This window comes from Microtus oregoni, unplaced genomic scaffold (genome assembly GCF_018167655.1).
Source record: "Microtus oregoni isolate MIOR12 unplaced genomic scaffold, Mior012 000026F_ref0000081, whole genome shotgun sequence".
Classification (NCBI taxonomy): Eukaryota; Metazoa; Chordata; class Mammalia; order Rodentia; family Cricetidae; genus Microtus; species Microtus oregoni.
The window spans coordinates 35,909,995-35,925,140 of record NW_024543085.1 but is presented as its reverse complement, the minus strand read 5'-3'; positions in this window follow the sequence as shown (position 1 = coordinate 35,925,140).

The following is a 15,146-nucleotide window of genomic DNA, read 5'->3' as shown; positions in this document are numbered from 1 at the left end:
ACTTTGCTACAAAGAGACGTTGTGGAAGTCTATCTTGAGGGCATGACGTGGCCATTGGTGTCTTGAAATGGGAACAGCTGTGCTTACTCACCCACAATCGTCACAAGATCAGACACATTCACATTCAATCCCTACTGGCCCGCCTCTTAGAAGAGATACAAGCAAGGAAAGGTTGCTGGGGCCAAGAGGTCTGAGGAGTGTTGGGGACAGCAACTTCTTTGGTGCTGTTGTCTTCTGTGTGCCGCCCATGTTCCTGCTGGTCGTCCCTCACCCATGTGGCTCTAAGTAACCTCGATCAAATTAGTTGATTCACAAATGTAGACTTCGGGGGGATCATTTCTATGGAGTCTGTCCTTGTCACCCTATCTAACGAAAATGGGCTTTTATTCACTGGTGTCTCCCAAGGGAAAGTCAACAGGAACTGAATTTATTCCCAGCCAAATATGGCCATAGTTTGGGAGACATATTCAAGTTGCCCTGAATGACATGTTCCACTGTGGAACAGGTTAGTTGAACATTTATAATCACAGAATAAAATAAAGTCATAATTTAATTTGGGATGTCAGATTGGAAGGTTACAGCAAAGTAGAGCAATCTCTTCCATGGGTTTCAGATGCTGTGTGACGACCTTCCTAGAGTTGGGTGGGCAGAAGCTTTCAGTTGTATCACTCCTAATGTCTTACCTAGTAGACATAAACATGGGTCAGGAGAGGGCTTGGTGGTAAATGGCTATTGAAGGTGAGAAATGATCCTTTGGGCTATTCATCTGCGACACCCCATCTCTCCATTGTGAAGTTTTAAAGTCTGCTGGTCTGTCAACTCTGGAACACCAATGCATCTTTTTTCTTAGAACTTTAGTCTACAGACAACAAAGGCTAAACACTGAGGACAGCTTTAGGTCCTCATCAGCATTAGGAACATTACTTAATGAACAAATCTTTATCTGCCATGTATTTACCTTCCCCTAAATTGCTGCCAATAAAAAAAAATTCAAGATCACCTCCCCACTTAGTCTCCTCTCTAAATGCTATTGTTCTTTGTTGCAAGTGCTAGCTATCTAAGCCAGAGTCCTAAGCCACTGCTTTGAGCTTTCTGCTGGTGTTCGAATGTTAAGAATTCTGCTTATTTCTCCTTGTTAATCTGTTTTTTTCTTTTTCTTCCTTTTTTTTCTTACAATATTTTTTTACAGGAGTCTCCCTCACTGATAGAGAAATTATATTCCTTTCCATGCAGAGGAAAATGTTTTAGACTTGCCATTAGTGGAATAGGATTCAATCAGCAGAATTGGGGCATCTCTAGTAACAGTACCAGTGAGAAGATTCCAAACAAAAAGCTACATGAACACAGCTGATGCCAACTTCCAGACAGTTTAAATTCGGTACCAGCAACCCCCATATTCACGTGGGGATCAATCCAAGCAATACAGCTTTCTTCTTCTTCCATCTCTCTATCAACCAGCATCAGTGGAGAGGTGTGTGACGGGCCTCATGGAGAGCTCTGAGTCTGGGCTCATGTTCAGTGCCCTGCAAAGTGCCCACAACCTAAGGGTCCTGTTTCCTCTTCTATAACTTATTATATTATTCCTTATGCTTGAAGGACAATGAACGCATCCACGGAGGATAAGTACAGTACAGCACATATGATGTCCTGCTCCTCGCTGGGACAGTGTGAGCTCCCTACCACTCACTCTCTCCACTCATAAGTTAGAAGATGGAAGCACATCAGATTTTATAAAATTCCCTTAGAGCTTAAAATATTTTAATAATTTTATCATTTAGAAAGAAATGATTTAATGATTTAAATGAGTTTCTTTCAGAAATTCTTTCCCAACTAGCTAAAATGTTTGTATTTGGAAACGGTTTTGTGCAACCGCTTGGCTGCAGGCTGGAAAAACCTGAGATTTGTGGGATGGTTCATAGGCTTTCGGTATTGGGCAGAGGGGGGATCCTGAAAATGGGAACAGGTAAATTCTGATACATTTTCCAATCAGGAAACAATATTTAAAAAAAAAACCTTGAAAATAATTCCATGTACATGTGATGTGTGTGTGTTTGTGTGTGTGTGTCCTCTTTTAAGGCTGATATCTTGTTTTGGATCCTTTATGTAAAGGGAGCACTACAATCCTTTTTGGATTTAGGACCTCTCAGGAGCAGAATCCAATATTGCTGCCACATGGGCATCCCTAGTGAAGTATGAACTTGATCACATGATCATCCCATGTGAGTGTGATACTGTTTCCTCTTTTAAATTGTTTTTATTGAGCTATACATTTTTCTCTGATTCCCTCCTTGCCTCTCATCTCTGCTTCTAGACTCTCCTGTGAACCCCCATGTTCCCAATTTACTCAGGACATCTTGTCTTTTTCTCCTTCCTGTGTAGATCCATGTATGCTTCTCTTAGGGTTCTCTTTACTGTCTAGGTTCTTGGGGTTGTGGATTGGAGGCTGTTTTTTTTTTTCTTGCTTTGTGTCTAAAATCCATTTATGAGTGAGTATTTATTATATTTGTATTTCTGCATCTGGGTTGCCTCACTCAATATGCTTTTTTTTTCAGATCCACCCATTTCTCTGTAAATTTCAAGATATCATTATTTTTTACCACATACTAGTACTCCATCATGTAAATGCACAACTTTTTTTTCTTGTTCTTCAGTTGAGGAGCATCTAGGCTGTTTCCTGGTTCTGGCTATTACAAATAATGCTGCTATAAACATAGTTGAGCACATATTCTTGGGGTATGATTGAGCAACCTTTGGATATTTACCCAAAAGTGGTATTATTGGGTCTTGAGGTAGATTCTTTTCTGGTTTTCTGAGAAATCACCATACCAGTTTCCAAAGCGGCTATACAACTTCACACTCCCACCAGCAATGGAGGAGTGTTCCCCTTACCCCACCTCATCTCCAGGATAAGTTGTCATCAGTGTATTTGATCTTGGCTATTCTTACAGGTGTAAGATGAAATAAGAGTTGTTTTGATTTTCATTTCTCTGATAACTAAGGATGTTGAGCATTTAGATAAGTGTCTTTCAGCCATTTGAGATTCCTCTGTTGAGAGTTCTCTGTTTAAGTCTTTACCCCATTTTTTATTGGATTATTTGTTCTTTTGGTGTCAAATTTCTTAAGTTCTTTGTATATTTTGGAGATCAGACCTCTGTCTGAATTGGGGTTAGTAAAGATCTTTTCCCATTCTATAAGCTGTCATTTTATCCTGTTGACCATATTCTATGCTTTACAGAAGCTTCTCAGTTTCAGAAAGTCCCATTTATTAATTGATGTTCTCAGTGTCTGTGCTACTGGGGTTATATTTAGGAAGTGGCCTCCTGTGCCAATGAATTCAAGTGTTATTCCTATTTAATCTTCTTTGAGGTTCAGTGTGGTTGGTTTTACATTGAGGTCATTGATTCATTTGGACTTGAGTTTTGTACATGGTGATAGATATGGATCTATTTGCCTTCTTCTACGTGTTGATATCCAATTATACAACTATCATTTGTTGAATGTGCTTTCTTTTTTCAATTTTAGATTTTTTGCTTCTTTGTCAAAAATCAGCTGTTCGTAGGTGTGTGGATTAATTTCTGAGTCTTCGATTTGATTCCATTGAAACCTCCTGCTTCTTTTTATGCCAATACCAGGCTGTTTTCATTACTGTAGTTCTATAGTAGAGTTTGAAGTCAGGACTGGTGATGCCTCCAGAAGTTCCTTTATTGTACAAGATTGTTTTGGCTATCCCTGATTTTTTTTTTTTTTTTTGCTTTTCCATATGAAGTTCAGTATTGTTCTTTTAAGGTCTGTTAAGAATTTTGCTGGGATTTTGATGGGAATGCCGCTGAATCTGCTTTTGGTAAGATTGTCATTTTTACTATGTTTATTGTAACTACCCAAGACCAAGGGAGATCTTTCCATTTTCTGGTGTCTTCAATTTCTTTCTTCAAAGATTTAATGTTCTTGATATACAGGTCTTTCACTTGTTTGGTTAAAGTTACCCCAAAATATTTTATGTTATTTGTGGCTATTGTGAAGGGTGATGTTTCTCTGATTTTTTTTTCTCAGCCATTTTATTATCTGTATATATGAGGGTTACTGATTTTTTTTAGTTAATCTTGTATCCTGCTACGTTACTGAAGGTGTTTATGAGTTGTAGGAGTTCCCTGGTAGAGTTTTTGGGGTCATTTATGTATGAAAGACCCCTATCTAGCAGCATTAAGTTAGCAGCAATAACAAGCCCAGCCACCCCCCCCCCCAGCTCCAAGAGTAACTTATAGATTTGTGGGACTCCCAAGCACCTCATTCCTTGGCATGTAGGTTAAGCCAGACTAAATCACATGGTGTGGAACCTACTGCAGGTCCCTCCAAACCTGTGAAAATAGGGAGATGTTCTTTGTTCATAGTTAAAGACCCTCTGGACATTCCCCCCCACCAGAACCCGCAGCTGGCCTGCTCCCATGAGAACATCCTGTTCGCTTGAGACCCTCAGGACCCTCTCAGGACCTGCAGCTAGCCGGCTCTCATGAGAACATCCCGTTTGCTTAGGGAAACAGGATGCCTATAGTCAGCACATGTGCCCAACTTAGAATATCAGCAATTCACAAAAGAAACAATTCCCCCTATGAAAGATCCCAGCTTAGCTGCTGTAACGTCATTTCACAAAGCTTTTGACGAACAAATGTAAGTGCAGAGTGAGGTCAGGGTCCCTGGCTGCAAAGCAGGATATCTATATCTATAGAATAGGACAGGACATCAATTAACAGGAAATCTGTTGCCATACATCTGTGCTGGGAAAGGAAAAACCAAAAGAGGAACAGGATATCTGTTCCCATACATCTGTGCTGGGAAAGGAAAAACCACCTATGCCCCTTGCCCCATTCCAACTGACCACTAACCACGCATTTGCTTCTGTAATCTGCTTCTGCTGCCCTCTTTCCTATAAAAAGACCTTCCCCCAGTCTGCAGGCGCGCTAGTCCTCCGAGCGACTAAGACGCCCCAGGTACCTGTGTATCTGAATAAACCTCTTGCTGATTGCATCTGCACGAGTGGTCTCGCTGTTCCTTGGGAGGGTCCCCCAGACTGAAAGGCAGCCCACCTCGGGGGTCTTTCATGTAAACTATCATATCATCAGCAAACAGTGAGAGTTTGACTTCTTTTCAAATTTGTATCCCCTTGATCTCCTTTTGTTGTTCTTCTGTTCTAGCTAGAACCTCAAGACCTATATTGAATAGGTATGGAGAGAGTAGAAAACCTAGCCTTGTTTCTGATTTCAGTGGGATTGCTTAGAGTTTTCCTCCATTAAGTTTGATGTTGACTGTTGGCTTCCAATATATTGCCTTTAATATGTTTTGGTATGTTCTTCGTATCCCTGCTCTCTCCGATACTTTCAACATGAAGGGGTGTTGAATTTTGTCAAAGGCTTTATCAGCTTGTAATGATGATCATGTGTTTCTTTTTTCTTGTGGTTTGTTATACGGTGGATAATATCGACAGATTTTTGTATGTTGAACCATCCCTGCATCTCAGGGATGTAGCCTACTTGGTCATGATGAGTGATTTTTCTGATATGTTCTTAGATTCCATTTGCCAGTGTTTTGTTGATTATTCTTGCATAAATGTTCATGAGTGAGATTAGTCTGTAATTTTCTTTCTTAGTAGTGTCTTTCTGTGGTTTGGGAATCAAGGTAACTGTAACCACGTAAAAAGAGTTTGGCAATGTTCCTTCTGTTTCTATTGTGTGGAACAATTTGAGGAGTATTGGTATTAGTTCTTCTTTGAAAATATTCTAGAATTCTGTCCTGAAACCATCTGGTCCTGGGCTTTTTTTTTCTTAGAAGACTATTTAATTTGTCTGGTCTTGATTTAATTTTGGTAACTGGTATTTATCCAAAAAATTGGACATTTCCTCTAAGTTTTCCAATTTTGAGGAGTACAGGTTTTTGAAGTATGACCTGATGATTCTCTATATTTCCTCTGTGTCTGTTGTTATGTCCTTCTTCTCATTTCTGGTTTTGTTAATTCGAGTTTTTCTCTCTCTTTCTTTTGGTTAATTTGGATAAAGGTTTGTCTATTTTGTTGATTTTCTCAAAGAACCAACTCTTTGTCTCATTGGTTCTTTGTATTGTTTTCTTTGTTTCTGTGTTGTGGGTTTCAGCTCTCAATTTGATTGTTTCCTGCAATCTATTCCCCCTGGGTGAGTTTGCTTCTCTTTGTTCTAAAGCTGTTAACTCACTAGTGTGGGATTTTTTTCCAGCTTCTTTATGTAGCCATTTAGTGCTATGAACTATCCTCTTAACACTGCTTTCATTGTGTCCCATAAGTTTGGGTATGTTGTGTGATCATTTTCATTGAGTTTTTAGGAAGTCTTTAATTTCTTTCTTTTTTCTTCCTTGACCCATTGGTTATTCAGGTGAGCATTGTTTAATTTCCATGTGTTTGTAGGCTTCCTGGAATTAGTGTTGCTGCTGAATTCTAATTTTAAGCCATGGTGATCCGATAGGATATATGGGGTTATTCCATTTTTTTTTATATCTGTTGATGTTTGCTTTGTTACTGAGTATGTGATCAATTTTTAAGAAGATTCTATGAGGTGCTGAGAAGAAGGTATATTATTTTACGTTTGGATGCAATGTTATATAGAAGTCTGTTAAGTCCATTTGAGTCATAATATCTGTTAGTTCCTTTATGTCTGTTAGGTTTCTGTATGACAAATCTGTCCAGTGATGAAAGTTGAAGTCTTCCACTATTACTGTGAGGGATTTAATGTGTGATTTAAGCTTTAGAAGTGTTTCTTTTATATATGAGGGTGCCTTTGTATTTTGGGCATAGATGTTCAGTATTGAGATTTCCTCTTGATGGATTTTTCCTGTGACTAATATAAAATGTCCTTCTTTGTCTCTTTTGATTGATTTAGTTTGAAGTCTATTTTGTTAGATATTAGGATAGCTACTCCAGCTTGTTTCTTAGATCCATTTGATTGGAACATTATTTTCCAACCCTTTACTCTGAGGTGATGTCTGTCTTTGAAGTTGAGGTGTGTTTCTTTCTTTTCTTTTATTTTTTTTTAGTTGTTGCAAAAAAAAATTCCCATTTCCCTCCCCCTCCTCGCACACATCGTCTGCTCCCCCCACTCCCCTCCCCCTATTCCCTCCCCTCCAACTCCATTCCCCCTCCCTCTCGAGAAGGAAGAGCAGTCCAGATTCCCTGCACTGCGGGAAGTTCATGGTCCTCCCACTTCTATCCAGGACCAGGAAGGTGAGCATCCAAACAGGCTAGGCTCCCACAAAGCCAGTTCATGTATTAGGATCGAAACCTAGTGCCATTATCCTTGGCTTCTCATCAGCCTTCATTGTCCGTCACGTTCAGAAAATCCGGTTTCATCCCATGCTTATTCAATCCCAGTCCCGCTGGCCTTGGTGAGCTCCCAATAGATCAGTTCCACTATCACAGTGGGTGGGTGCACCCCTCGTGGTCCTGACTTCCTTGCTCATGTTCTCCCTCCTTCTGCTCCTCATTTGGATCTTAAGAGCTCAGTCCGGTGCTCCAATTTGGGTCTCTGTCTCTATCTCGATCCATCGCCAGATGAAGGTTCTAAGGTGATATGCAAGATATTCATCAGTATGGCTATAGGTTAGGGTCATTTCAGATTCCCTCTCCTCAGTTGCTCAAGGTACTAGCTGGGGACATCTCCCAGGACACCTGCGAGCCCCTCTAGAGTCCAGTCTCTTGCCAACCCTAAGATGGCTCCCTTAATTAGGATATATATTTCTCTGCTCCTGTGTCCACCCTTTCTTTATCCCAACCATCCCATTCCCCCAAGCTCCCCCCATTCTCCCCTTCTTACGTTTCTCACCCCATTCACCCTTAGCCCCATGCCACCTCATCCCCAAGTTCCCAGGTTTTGCCCTGGAATCTTGTCTACTTCCCATATCCAGGCAGATGACTATATGTTTTTCTTTGGGTTTACCTTCTTATTTAGCTTCTCTAGGATCACAAATTATATGCTCAATGTCCTTTATTTATGACTAGAAACCAATTATGAGTGAGTGGACCAAAAAAAGAACATCTCCTCGCCATATAATAATCAAAACACAAAACATACAGAGATGTGTTTCTTGAATGTAGCAGAAGGATAGATTCTGTTTTTGTATCCAGTCTGTTAGTCTGTGTCTTTTTATAGGTAAGTTGAGTTCGTTTATATTAAGGGATATTAATGACCAGTGATTGCAAGTTTCTGTTATTTTAGTTTTCATTGTTGGTGATGTTATTGTGTGCATTTTTCCTTTATTTTTTTTTTTTGAATTTGCTGCTGTAAGGTCATCTATAGTCTGTGTTTCTGTGGGTGTAGCTGACTTCTTTGGGTTGAACTTTTCATGCTAGTACTTTGCATAGGGCTGGGTTTTTAGCTAGGTATTGGTTAAATCTGGTCCTGTCATGGAATTTCTTGTTTTGTTCATCTATATTGATTAAAAATTTATATATCTATATCTATCTATCTGTCTGTCTGTCTGTCTGTCTGTCTGTCTATATTGTGGTCTGGGCTGGCATCTGTGGCCTCTTAATGTCTGAGTAATGTTTATCCAGAACCTTCTGGCTTTCATTGTTTCCATTGAGAAGTCAGGTGTAATTCTAATAGGTCTGCCTTTGTGTGTTACTTGACCTTTTTTCTTTGCAGCTTTTAATATTCTTTCTTTATTCTGTATATTTGGTGTTTTGATTATTATATGGTGAGGGGACTTTTTTTAATCCAGTCTATTTGGTGTTCTGTAAGCTTCTTGTATCTTCATATGCATATCTTTCTTTAGGGTGGGAAAGTTTTTTTCTATGATTTTGTTGAATATATTTTCTGTGCTTTTGAGTAGGACTTTTTCTCCTTTATCTATTACTATTATTCTAGGTTTGGTCTTTTCATGGTGTCCCTTATTTCCTGGATATTTTGTTTTAAGCTTTTGTTAGATTTAATGTTTTCTTTAACTGATGAGTCTATTTCCTCTATTGTATCTTCAGGGCTTGAGATTCTCTCTTCCATTTCTTGTGTTCTTCTGTTTATGCTTGCATTTGTGGTTCCTGATGGTTTTCCTCGTGATTTCTGTTTCTATAATTCCCTCGGTTTGAGTTTTCTTTATTGTCTCTATTTCAGTTTTCAGGTCTTGAATTGTTTCTTTTATCTGTTTGATAGCTTCTTTTTGAGTTTTTTTTTTAAGGATTTTTTTGATTTTTTCCAACTTTTTGTTTGTCTTTTCCTCCATTTCCTTGAGGGAACTTTTCATTTCTTCTTTAAGGGCCTCAAACATTCTCCTAAAGTTATAGTTTAGGTCATTTTCTTCTGTTTTATCTATATTTGGGTGCTCAGGTCTTGCTGCTATATGGTGTTGTGGGAGCTCCTTCTGCTCCTTCAGCCAATAGCCACTGAGATGCCAGCCCACTGGGGCGTGGTCTCTCTCCCTTTAAAAAAGCAGCCACTTCCCTCTGCTCTAGCTCTGGCTTCCAGCTCTGCTTCTGGCGAGTAGGCTCCTTTCCTGATTGCGCAGACGGCTGTTGTCTAGGACAGTGATCTGTAAGTTTTTCCCCCTTAAAATAAATAACCTCTCTAATAATCTAATTCCAAACTGGTGTGGGATTGTTTGTGACTTATGCCTTCAATTGGCAACCAACGTGGGGCTCGAACCCATGACCCTGAGATTAAGAGTCTCATGCTCTACTGACTGAGCTAGCCGGGTGGCCAGGAGCAGGGCAGTAGGAACACAGCCACAGCTCCCTTCAACAGTATGGCCACTAGTTTTTATTGGTGTAGTATTGATCTTTGTGGTGTTGAGTGTGTTCTTACCTTGTCTACCCATCTTTTCCTCTGATTGGTGTAGTTGGGGCTGTGTCTCTGGTGGTCAATCTTCCAAATGCTAGTGGATCCAAGGCTCAGATGGTTGCTCCTCATAGTGCAGTCAGGGCCATGGTTTCAGTCACCCTGGAGGTTCCAGGATGTGTTCCTGGAGGTTTCTCAGGGCTCCTAAGTGTCACTCTGCAATACTGGGGTTTGTTCAGGTCTGCTTGCTTGTGTGTGTGTGTGGGGGGGGGTCTCCTGATGATGAGGTCACTGCCTTGGGCCTGATCCAGCAGAGGTCGCTGATTCATACCCAGTGCTGTAGAGGTCTCTGGCTCAGGCCTGCTCCCTCAGAGGTGACTTCCTTGTACTTGCTCCTGTGGAGGTTGTTGCTTCGGGCCTGCTCTGGTGGAGGTCACCGGCTCAGGCCTGTTTCCATAGAGGTCCCTGACTCATGCCTGGACAGTAGCTCCCTTGACCTGCTTCTGTGGAGGTCGCTGCCTTGGGCCTGCCCCTGCAGATGTCTAAAAGTATCTTTAAAATAGATTCAATATGATTTCAATTCAAATCAAGGGTTTGGGCATAGACATATGAAAATAAAAGATTTTGAACTTCAGATAGAATTTTGGAGAACCTAGGATAGGTGGTGGTAACATTTTAAAAAGGAATAAAATTTGACAACTTATACTATTCAGTTTTAAGACTTTCCAAAAAAATTTTATTAATTAAAGTAGGAATGTATTGTTCATTTTCCTCATTGATTTGATGCATTACTGAAGGAATAGTTCATTTTATTTCAAAATGCAAAGGGACCTCATCATGGTGGGGAAAGCATGGCATGAATGATGAGAGAACAATGCAGCTGGTCACATGTGTCCAGGCAGGAAGCAGGGAGATGAGTGCAGCTACCTTTCTCCTTTGTCCTCTGTAATTGTGTCTGTGAGCCTAGCCCATGTGCCAGTGCTGCTCACGTTTAGGGTGAGTGTTCCCTCCTCAGTTAAACGTCTAAGAAGACACCCACAAAGCCATACCCATATGTGTATCTCCCAGGTAACTCTACATCCTGTCCGTTTGACAAGCAAGACCTACTCTTACAAGTATGATAGATAATAGCATCAGGATAGACACAGAGACCAATGGAACAAAAGAATGAACCAGAAGTAAATCAGTATATACGCTTGCTGACAATTTCCCAAGGTAAGTCAGAGGTAGAAGGGATGGTATGTTGTCAAACAATAAAACAACTGGATGGCCAAATGAGAAAAGAAAAGCAAACAAAACTAGCTGTGGCAGTTTGAATGTTATTGACCACCATAATCTAATAGGGAGTGGCACTATTAGGAGATGTGGCTATGTTGAAGTGGGTATGGCCTTGTTGGAGGAAGGGTGTCACTATGGGGATGGGCTTTGAGGATTCCTATTCCTGTTGCCTGAAAGAGGGAGGCCTCTCAGCTACTACTCTAGAACTATGTCTGCTGCAGGCCACCATGTTCTTTGCCATGATGATAATGGACTGAACCTCTGAAACTATAAGCAAGCCTTCCCAATTAAATGTTTTCTTTATAAGACTTGCTGTGGTCATGGTGTCTCTTCACAGCAATAAAGACACTATAACACTACCTTGAAATAGATGTGAGATCTAGACATGAAAGTGAAAATTATAAAACTTTAAAAGGAAATAGGGGGAAAATCTTAATATCTTAAGTTAAGCAAACAATTCTTAAACAGATCGTATAAACATGCATGCTATGAATGAAAAAAAATTACTAAGTTATCTTTGCTAAACTTTAAAGATTTTGTTCTTCTAAATATACTATTATCAAAATGAAAAGGCAACACATAGACTGCTAAAAAATATTTGCAAAGCATATGAAGGAGAACTTGAAAATCAAAATGCATAACAAGTTCTTGCAATTCAATGAGAAAAGGATTACCTTTTTTAATGTATAAAACATTTGAATAGCTGCTTCAGCAAGGAAGATCTTCTGTAGACAATTATAGAAATCAGGATGTCTTCAGATAAAAATAACTGACATAAATGTAGAGATGTGTATCTGCTGGGACTGTGTTACATGATTTCTAAAAATATAAAATTTTAGAGAGTTTGGAAAATAGTTTGGCCATGTCTTAAAAAGTTAAGCATCCACTTAACTATAATTCCCAGCTATTGCCTTATTTACACAAAATGAAAACGCAAACATATACACACACAGATGAATATGCAAATGCTGGATCCAACTTTATTCATGGTAGAGAATATCAAATGTGACTATCCATAAACAAGTGAATGGGTGAACAAATTGTAACAACAACACCAAACAGTTGACGACCCATCTATAAAAAGAACTCTATAAAAAGTGGATATGGCACTGTGCTGAGAGAAAGAAGTCAGAAGCAAAACATTATATACCATAGGGCTACATGTATAGGCAACTCAACAAGAGACAAATGGGATATGTGGTGACAGGCAATAGACCAGAGGTTGTGTGGTGCAGGGGATGGACGGAGATGTATGCAAGGGTTAACTGGGAAGAGTTAGCACCTGGTGATGATAGAAATGGTCTATAACTTCACTGTGGCCAATACGGCAGTGTATACCTTTACCAAAGGTCACCCATTTCACTATGGGTGCATTTTAATGTCTATAAGTTATATGTAAAATCAAAATTGAAGTGATATAGATTCTGGGGTTGCGGGAGGAAATTAAGGGGGCTCCTGGCTTGTTCATTTTTTTCAACCTTATCAAGTATTTATTATATGTACATGAAGAAACACATATTTTGCAGGAAAAAAAATCCATACTATCTCTCTTGTATAAGTAGGAGTGTCATCAAAAAGAGGATGCTAAATATAAAATAAATAATCAAACTATTAAATATATAATTACAGGTTACTATGGGCTAATAATCTAAGAAGAGAAAGCTAAGGAAGAGTTAGGAATAAGTTCATCATTTATTTTATTTTAAACTAATTTTATAGTGTTGGGGATTGAACCAAGGATCTTGCACTTGTCTGTTGTGTGGAGACATTGCTGTCCTCCAGAGTCCTTTTGTGTTTGCTTTAGCACTGAGCTATACTCCAACTATATATATATATATATACACATACATATGTATGTGTATATATATATATATATATATATGATGAATCATACATATGCTTAAGAGAGTTTTATTGGGTGAAAATGCTGAGCTGAACACAAGGGCAAATGAAAGTTAGCTGCTAACTAAATAGAATGATGAAGCAAAGACCTTGAGGCTAGAAAGAGTTTGGTATGTCTGATATTACAAAAAAATAATAATTATAGAGGCCTGGGGAAATGGCTTAGTCAGTAAAGTGCTTGTCATTCAAGCATGAGGATCTGACTTCAGATCCTAGCACCCGTGTGAAAAATTGGTGGTATATACCTGTGATACCAGCACTGGGAAGGAGGACATGGGAGGGAGCCTGAGACTTGCTAGCCATCCAATCTAGGGCTCAGTGAGGAGCCCTATAAAAAACAAAACAAAGTGAAGAGCAATTGAAGAAAATACCCAACATCGACCTCTAACCTCTACACATCCTAATGCACCTCACACATTCATGCAAATACATACACAGGTAAACACATACACAAATTATTATAGATGGGTTTTAAAGAATTAGCGTAAGGATGAAGCTATAGAAACTTATAGGTAATATTGGCAAATATTTCATCACTAGAAGACTTTATCTGAGGATATCTAAAACATAATAATATGAAGTTGAAGATTTTCTTTTAATACCAAAACATTTCAGTAGCCAAACACAAAGGCACAAGAAACCAGAAAATATTTGGAAGCCAAAGGGCTTTCATCCTTACTTCAGAAAGAAAGTACATCAATTTTTAGGAGAAACATTAAAATATGGGTCTACTATAGTCACTGTTAAATGGTTTTTCTGAAACAATTTGATTCTTCGGTCATATAGGTACATTTATAGAATTTAATAGCATACATATACATAAAGAGAAAATATCATAAAATACAAGTAAATGACACTGTCAAATATTTTATAGATGAGAAAACACGTGTAATCCTATGCTGTCTGATATATGGGACCTTCTTCCTCACCCCTGAGACATTTCAGGTTTTCTTCTGCTGGAAACAAACAAAAAAAAATTTAAGTCTGGAACCATTTTTTTATACTAATTTTCCCTGTTTTGAGGTTTTTAAATTTTTAAAAATATTTTTGTATGTATTTATGTATGAGTCTATGCCACATAAGTGTGGGCATTCTCAGGGCTACAAGAAGGGATGAGAACTGGAAGTAGATTTATAGGTTACATGGATGCTGGTAAATGAACTCAGGTCCTTTACCAGAGATACAAGCATTCTTAATTACTGAGCCATCTCTCTAGCTCCTAGAGATTGTCCCATCATTGAGGAGGTGTGGCAGGGAACATTTCTCCTGCAGAGGAATGCAGCTGTGTTGAAGGGTAAGTTTTCATAGAGTGGCTTAGTGGTAGGTTTTGCTTCTCACTGGCCCTCTCCGTAGGACTCATGTGTTTATCTCTTGGGTCTCATTAGTGCTGAGGGAGAGGTCTGAGCTAGAACCTTCAGCCCTGGCAATGCATTGTCACACGTTTGCTCTCTGGGATCATGTCCTATTTAGTTCCCAGTCCTGTTGGATTTCTTTCTGTCTGGCCAATTTAGTTATGCACCTTGGGTAATTTTGTTTTGTTTTACCTAGAATTCTTTGAAACTGTAGTATAGTGTTAGGAGCCAATTTCCTCCTAAAATCATTACAGGAACCATCACCCTGGGGAGTCTGCAGAGAACCCCACACCCTTAATTGTGTTAGGAATAGTTCTATTGACAGAGCCTACCCCACACCCAAATTGGCTGTTAATGAGAGCTATCTGTTAGCAGAACCCACCCCACATTCCAAACTATCTAGGGATCTAGGTGTGTCAACTCCTGACTTCTAGGCCTACAGTGACCTGACCGAAGACAACCTCCTGCCTACGTGACCAACTCGGACCATGTGACCAACGTGAACCACGCGGCAAGAGCCCAGGCCCTGTGCCCACCCCCCAACTCTTTACCCTATAAAAGTTGTACCCCGTCTCTAATAAAGGGAGGCTTTGACAAGAATTCTCGCTTAGCCTCCTTCTGCTTTCCTAGCCCATTATCTTCCAGGTGGTGCCTCTCCGTGACCCTGGAATAACTGACTGCCGGGTGGGTTACAACCCCTAGACGGAGTAGCCCACCCCAAGGCAATCAACAGTATAGAGATTTTCAGGTCTATTCCACCATGCCAAAGCAAAATTCTGAGTGGATCTTAGGAACAGGTTAAATTGCTGTTGCTGGTTGGTGCCCTCCA